Below are 7,790 nucleotides of genomic sequence, written 5' to 3'. Positions count from 1 at the left end.
GGGATTGGAAATATATTGTTGTATTATCTCCTGATTGTTCTAAACTTACATATAAACTTAAAATATGGCTTTAATTGGAGTGTGTGTGTGTGTGTGTATATATATATATATATATATAATTTCTTTATATAGGAATTAGATACAGTGCTCCTGTAATCTAATCGAAGTTATTATCTGCAAAAAAAACCTAGAGTTTTCAGGTGCCTAAGTAGCCCCTGGAATAACGGTTAAAGTTGTACCCCTCCCGCTAAAATCTGAATTGGCACCTTTGCAGGGGTCCTACAAACGCCAGCCTCATTCACTACACAACCCTGATTTGTTCACAGAGCACTGTCCATCCTGTGTACTAAGTGAGGCAGGACTCTTGTGGAAAAATTAGTAGGTGATTGTAAAATTAATTATTATCATAATGTATATACATAAAGGGACCAAATTAAGATTGCACAGCAAACCTTTATTCTGGCATTTCCTAACTTTTGAGTGTTTCATTTTTCAATCTTAATAGTCTTTTAACTTTTTTTTGTAATTTCCTACACTTTAAAAAAAGCAAATTTAAAAATAGAAATTCCATCTTGTGGCATCATATTGACACTCACAGAGTTCATAATTAGGATTGGAACATTTAGAGCCATCACACAGACTTCTGCCACTTGAGTTAATGGAGTAACTGACGGCAGTTATAAGTTGTCAGCCTGTATGTGGACCAGCACTAGAGGGAGATAAGACATACACTTTGCTGTAGGTTTCACAGATAGTCACTTAGAGCAGTGGAATGGTGAGACTCAGGATTGTTGGGTTCCATTCCAACCTCTGGAGGAGAGTGTATTCTAGTGGGCACAGACTCTTCTGTTTATTGCCCCCAAACTTGACTCCTTCTGTCCCATCTCCTCCAACCTGTCCCAGTCCTTTTTTTTTCTATCTCTGGCTCCTTGTTCCTTTCCCATTCTCCTTCCCTACCCAGTCTCAACTCCTTAGGCTTCTCTTTCCAGTCCCACTGTCTTTGTCCAGCCAGTCCTAGTCTTCCCCTCTGGGTTCACTGTAGTTAAGGTTCTGTTGTAAATTTCATTTCAATTTCTGTTTTATATTTTAATTATTAAATCTAGTCTCTAAATATGACACATTAACTCTTAAAAGGACAAGTGAATTTTCTATTTTTTTTTTCAGTAAAAGATCTTACTTCAGTGATAGAAACATTTAAATGCCCCTTAAAATTCCCCAACCCCTTTTTCTGGGTTCTCTAGCTAAACAACATTTTTCTTTGTGGCAAAAATAACAGTGGGCTACCTCAGAGGTTCATACAGAGTCTAATGTTGTTTTATATACACGGTTTCTCAATGGATAAACACCCATAAAGCACCTCAATACAAAATAAATAAATAAATACATGAAAAAAATTAAAAATCAGTGTTCCCCTCTTCTAGAGCTATTTATTTATGTAGGCAGTATCTCTGCTCCCTGACTTTTATCTGAAGGCTTATCTACACAGAGCAGGGGTGGGCAAACTACGGCCCACGGGCTGCATCCTGTCTGCCAGCCATTTTAATCCGGCCCTTGAGCTCCCTCTAGGGAGCGAGGTCTGGGGCTTGCCCCACTCCAGCACTCCAGGCGGGGAGAAGGGTCGGAGGTTGCTCTGAGTAGCTCTCAGAAGCAGCGGTGTGGCCCCTCTCTGGCTCCTATGCATAGGGGAAGCCAGGGGACTCTGCTCTGCATGCCGCCCCTGCCCCAAGCACCACCCCCGCACCTCCCATTGGCCAGGAACCGTGGCCAATGGGAGCTGCAGGATGGCACCTGAGGATGGGGCAGCACACAGCAGAGCTACCTGGCCATGCCTCCACGTAGGAGCCGGAGAGGGGACATGCCACTGCTTCCGGGAGCCACTTGAGGTAAGTGCTGCCCCAAGCCGGCACCCCTGAGCCACCCCCCTGCACCCCAACCCACTGCCCCAGCCCTGATCCTCCTCCCGCCCTCCAAACCCCTTGGTCCCAGCCCGGAGCACGCTCCTACACCTCAAACCCCTCATCCCCAGCCCCACCCCAGAGTCTGCACCCTTCCTCTCCCTGCCCCAGCCTGGAGCCCCCTCTCCTCATTTCTGGCCCGACCCCAGAGCCCGCACCCCCCAGCCAGAGCCCTCCCCGCCCTCGTGCACTCCAATCCCAATTTTGTGAGCATTCATAGCCCACCATACAATTTCTATACCCGGATGTGACCCTCAGGCCAAAAAGTTTGCCCACCCCTGACATAGAGCAATAATGTGGACCATGCGGATGTGATTTCTAAAGCATACTAATGTGTTGTGCGTTAATTAGTCTGCGTAGACCCTGCTGCTGAGCACTAAAGAACCCCTAGTGTTCTTTAATGTAGCCCTGTTTGAAAAAGTACTACGTATACATACAAAGAGAAACCCCAAATCCCCTGATTTTTTGGCATCTACATAGAACTCAAAAACTGCAGAAAATAAACCCTGAAAAATAAAAATAAACCCTGAAAAACAGAAGCCCTATTTATATATTTAATGATAATATATGTAATGATCTGGAAATGGAGGTGAGCAATGAGGTAGTGAATTATTTAGTTTAGTCAAGACCAGAGAGGTCTGTGAGGCAGTTCAGAGATCTAACCAAGCTAGGTGACTGGGTAGTACAATGGCAAATTAAGTTAAATGTTGATAAATACAAAGTAACGCATTTTGAAGGGGGAAAACATAAAGTACTCTTACACACCACATAAGGTTCTAAATTAACTGTATTAACTCAGGAAAGGGACCTGGGCATCATTGTGGACAGTTCAATGAAGACCTCTCCTCAATGTGCAGCTGCCATCAAAAAAGCGAACAAGATGTTAAATTCCATAAGGTATGGGATTGAGAATAATAAGAGAAAGTATTACAATATTTGTATAGGTTTCAGAGGAACAGCCGTGTTAGTCTGTATTCGCAAAAAGAAAAGGAGGACTTGTGGCACCTTAGAGACTAAATAAATAAATTGGTTAGTCTCTAAGGTGCCACAAGTCCTCCTTTTCTTTTTGCGAATATTTGTATATAAATCAATGGATATCTGGAATACTGATTGCCCCATCTCAGAAATGGATATTGCAGAATTTAAAGGGGGTTAGAGAAGAGACATAACTATTACGGGCATGGAATAACTCCCATATGAAGAGAGATTGGAAAAACTGGGATTGTTTACCTCAGAAAGGAGACATATAAGAAGGGACATGATAAAAGTATATGAAATAATGAATTTTATAGAGAAAGTGGATCAGGGATATCTCTGTCTCATAAGTATGGATGTGATTTTGTCATGGTAAAATTATGCATAATTCATGGTACTGTCATGGCAAAAAAATAATGCATGACACAGTCATGGTAAAAAAAAATTATTTTCATACTTTGGTCATGGTAAGGGCATAGACCATGCTGAGGTGCATTAAAGGTTTGTTAGTTTGCTTTGATCTAGTCCTCTTTGGATTAGATGAAAGTGTACTAATGAACTGTTAATGTGCAGCACCAGGGTGCACCAATGTACCACCTGCTCACCAACATCCTGAGAGCCTAGGACTACGAGGTCCAGATCCCTGGTCGTGGGAGCCCTGGGCGCGTGAGACCCCCACAATGAACCGGTGCTGAGAGTGTGCAGAGTCGGTTGGTGCTACGCCCGGCTTATGAGACAGCTCAGGGTGTCCGACACCATCAGGTGGTCCAGTGACATCTACACAGAGCACATCACAGGACACCGTCAGTACTAGGATGAGTAAATGAGACCTCCGGTCAGGGATATCACCCACTTTCTTCCCTGACGAACCAAGGGACACACCCCATCCATGTACCTATTTGCTACACCAATACTGACTTGGACTCTAAATTCATTCTATGGGTGACTTATTCACTGACACTTTAAAAACTACCGCACCCCAATCTGGGTCTATGCTGGTTATGTACTATGTATGTATCTTGTGAACCTTGTAACCGATACTTGTAATCTCTCATAACTCAAGCCTGACCCCAGATGTACAGTACCTTCCTTCTTAACTTGTGTAAACTTGATTTTAAACATGAACTGCTAATGTGCAGCACCAAGGTTTACATGAAAATTTCATTAGTTCGCTTTGGACTTGATCAAGGCAAACTATTAAACTGTTAATATCTGGCAGCAGGGTTCGTATAAATCAGGGTTGGCCAACCTGTGGCTCTGGAGCCACATGCGGCTCTTCAGAGGTTAATATGCAGCTCCTTTCATATTACTATGAAAGCTACAGGCACCAACTTTCCAATATGCTACCGGATGCTCACTGCTCAACCCCTGGCTCTGCCCCAAGCCCCAGCCTCAGCCCCATTCCACTACTTCCCCCAAAGCCCCCGCCCCTTCCCCTGAGTCTGCTGCACCCTTGCTCCTCCTCCCTGCCCCCTCACCCCGAGCCTCCTGCACACCACAAAACAGCTGATTGCGGTGGACAGGAGGCGCAGGGATGGAGGGTTAGGTGCTGATCGGCAGTGCTGCTGGTGGGTGGGAGACACTGGAGGCAAGGGGTGGGAGCTGACGGGGGGGCTGCTGATGTGTTACTGTGGCTCTTTGGCAATGCACATTGGTAAATTCTGGCTCCTTCTCAGGCTCAGGTTGGCCACCCCTGATATAAATGGCAACATTCATGGTCACAGAAGCTGGGAAGGGGCTCCTGAGGGAGAGAGACTAGCTAGCATGCAACAGCCTGCATGAGGAAGGACACTCTGCCCTGAATGGGCCAGATGGTTCCTCAAGGACTCACAAGGGAAGGGTGAGATAGGAAGTGTGGGATATTGCCATTTCAGATGTTTATTATTTTGTATGAGCTGTGCTCTCCTGTGCCTTATATAATTAAGTATAAAAGAGCATAAAAGTGTTGGACTGTGTTTAACTACTTCACAACTGTTGTGTGTTCTTGAAAGAGTTAAACTGTAACCCAGAAGCTTCACAACTGTTGGGCAATAACATAGCGCTGGAACTGTCTTGTGCTCCCAGCTTCCATCTCTACACCCCACATCATACCTGCTCCCTGCCCCTTCCTCCCCACTTGGCCCTGGCCCTGCATGCTCTGGTCTACACTTGCCCCTTGGCATAGGTGTCTTGTGGATTGGGGGCTCAGAGTAGGGGAGGTTTTAAGATGTGGGTTTATTGGGGAATAGGGCTTGAGGAAATGATGAGCAGGGGCAGGGTAGGGATGTGGGGCTTCGGGGAGTGCAGATATTTTAGGGGGGTGTTTATTTGGTGTGTTGCAACAGGGAGTTGGTTTATTTGGGGAGATGGGGATTGGTGTGGTAGTGAGGGGGATGGGCGGGTGGCTAAGGCAGGACGAAGTTTTATGGGGCTTGGGGTTATTTGCGGGATGTGAGTGAGTTGTGGTGTTTATTTGGGGATGGGGTAGCAGGCTCTGTATGGGTTTAAGCAGGGGCTAGGAGGTTCAGTGTGGACTGTGAGAGGAGGTCAAGGGGAGGTGGGTGAGCTGTGCGGGGTGGGGTGGAGGCTATGGTGGAAGCAGTGGAATGGGACTGTTAGCGCAGGGAGCTGTGTGGTGTGGTGACTGCACCTGGCTGTGTCTCGCTCCCTCCTCCACAGCCTCTTCCCTGTCTCCTCTCCTCCCTGTATCTTGCTCCCTCCCTTGCTGACTCCAGCTCTACCCTCAGGCCCCAGGGGAGGATGGATTCACCGCCACTGCACCAGGGACAGAGCTGGCTCGTTGGGTGCTGGCAGCAGCATGCCAGAGCCTCACATCACCAGGAAAGGTGGGAATGGGGCAGAGTTGGAGGAGGAGGGAGAGGATTGGGGAAGGAAGGACAGACTTGCCACCAGGCTCTGAGGACTCCCTCTCCTCATCCTGCTGCTGGACAGCCCGGTGGCTCAGAGCCAAACTGGCCCTCATGCTACCAGTGGCAGGGTTTCACCTGCTGAGCGTCAACCAAGCAACAGACACAAGCCAGGCAGCACAGATACCAAGGAGCAGCAACAGAAAGCGCAGCTGGTGGGTACTCATTGCTGCTGCTGAATGATATCTGAATGGCATTCTGGCATGTTCCGGCTTGACTACACCACTGCTGCTGGGTGGAGTTGTGGGAGAGGGCTGTGTGTAAGTAACTAGGGTATCTTGGGGGGTCAGCACTGGTTCTGGAGGCCTGAGGTGGGCTGAGAAGCCCCATTTCAGAGAAGGAGTGGCAGACTGAGTCATTGCCCAATAAATGTGCCAGAGGCCAAGGGAGGAACCACTGCTGAAGCCTGCTAAGGCTCTAGAAGTTTACCACTCCCCAGGGCACAGACAACACCCTTCAGCTTTCTCTGGGGGTGCTCCATCCCCACTCGGCCCTGCCCCGACTCTGCTTCTTCCCCCAAAGCTCCACCATTGCCCTGCCTCTTCCTGCCCCCACTCCGCCCCCTGCCCTGAGGTTCCACCCCATCCGCCTCTTTCCGCCCCCGCTCTGCTCCCTCCCCTGAGCACACTCCACCCTTGCTGCACCTCTTCCTGCGCCCGCTCCTCCCCCACCCTTCCAGGGCCTCTGGACCAGTGATCTGTTAGGTCACTCCAATCCCTGACTCTGGGAGCCAGCTTTACCCTGCTCTACTGTGAGAACCCCCACTCCCGGGTTGTTCATGCACAGACTCTAGCATGTAAGCTGCTCCCAGCTACCGCTGCTTGGATCGTGCAACCAAATTACACTAGCCAATATCTCCAGTCCCAGACACAACCCTAGGAACCGCCGACTTGCAGTGTCCATTTATGCTTACTGGATGCTGCAAGCTTATAAGAGTTCGTCAATTTAACAAAGAAATTGATATGTACCAGGCTTGTTATCCCAAGGGGAGTCTCTGACAAGCTTCAGATCAATCTCACTGCTTCAGGTAGAATAAGCAAACAAAATAACTACAAAAGAAGCATGTGGCTTCCCCCTGCTGCAGAAGAATCAAGGAGACTCTCTCCCATTCTCTCAGCAGTTCCTGAGACCTTACCCTTTCCCTTGGGGGTCCCAGCATAAAACTTCCTCCTGCTGCAGGCAAATACTTTAACCTGAGCTACATGGAAAAAATCATTAGAAGAAGCAGGTCGACTAGGAGGTGTTCTATTACCCCCACAGTCAAAACACTTTCTAAACTTTCCCACACCACATGGATTTTACCTAGTGATACGAGGAATCTGCTTTTGCCCACCCCCACAATCTCTGCCATTTGGCCAGATAGCATACTGGCCTTTGGGACCACATTCTGCTTAACCAGAGAGATCTGGGCCCCTGTATCCCTCTGCCCCAAGCACTCCCTGCCATTAATTTGGACAGCCTTAACATGCTCCATATCTCGTTCTGCAGAGGCTAATCTCACAAAACCAATATGACAGGTTTCAATTGCTTGGGGCGTTTCTGTGTTGAGGACAGCAGAACTAACGTGAGCTATTGGTTGCCTGCTTCCTACTAGCACTGGGCATTTATCCCTCTTCTGATCAGTGGAATTACACTGATAGCACCTTCTGGGCTCTTCTGCTTTTACAGGAGATTTGGGATGAGGGTTAGAGGAATGTTTTTAGGTAAGAATGTTTAGGCTCCCAACCCCTTCTCTCTTCCCGGAGCAAAATGGGATCGTCCCTTCCCACCAGTTTTGAACCCCTCTTTCTATTGCCTGCCCTCAATAGACACCTGAGTCTGTTCAAAGGCATCAGCTAAAAAAGCCATCTCACCCACAGACTTTACATCTTTATCCCATAGACACTGCTTTACTTCGGCCTTACATATGCTTAGGAAATGCTCTTGAGCAACAAGATCAAGCATTCCTTCAAAA

The sequence above is a fragment of the Lepidochelys kempii genome, chromosome 8 (genome assembly GCF_965140285.1).
Source record: "Lepidochelys kempii isolate rLepKem1 chromosome 8, rLepKem1.hap1, whole genome shotgun sequence".
In the NCBI taxonomy this organism is placed as follows: Eukaryota; Metazoa; Chordata; order Testudines; family Cheloniidae; genus Lepidochelys; species Lepidochelys kempii.
This window is presented reverse-complemented; position numbering follows the sequence as displayed.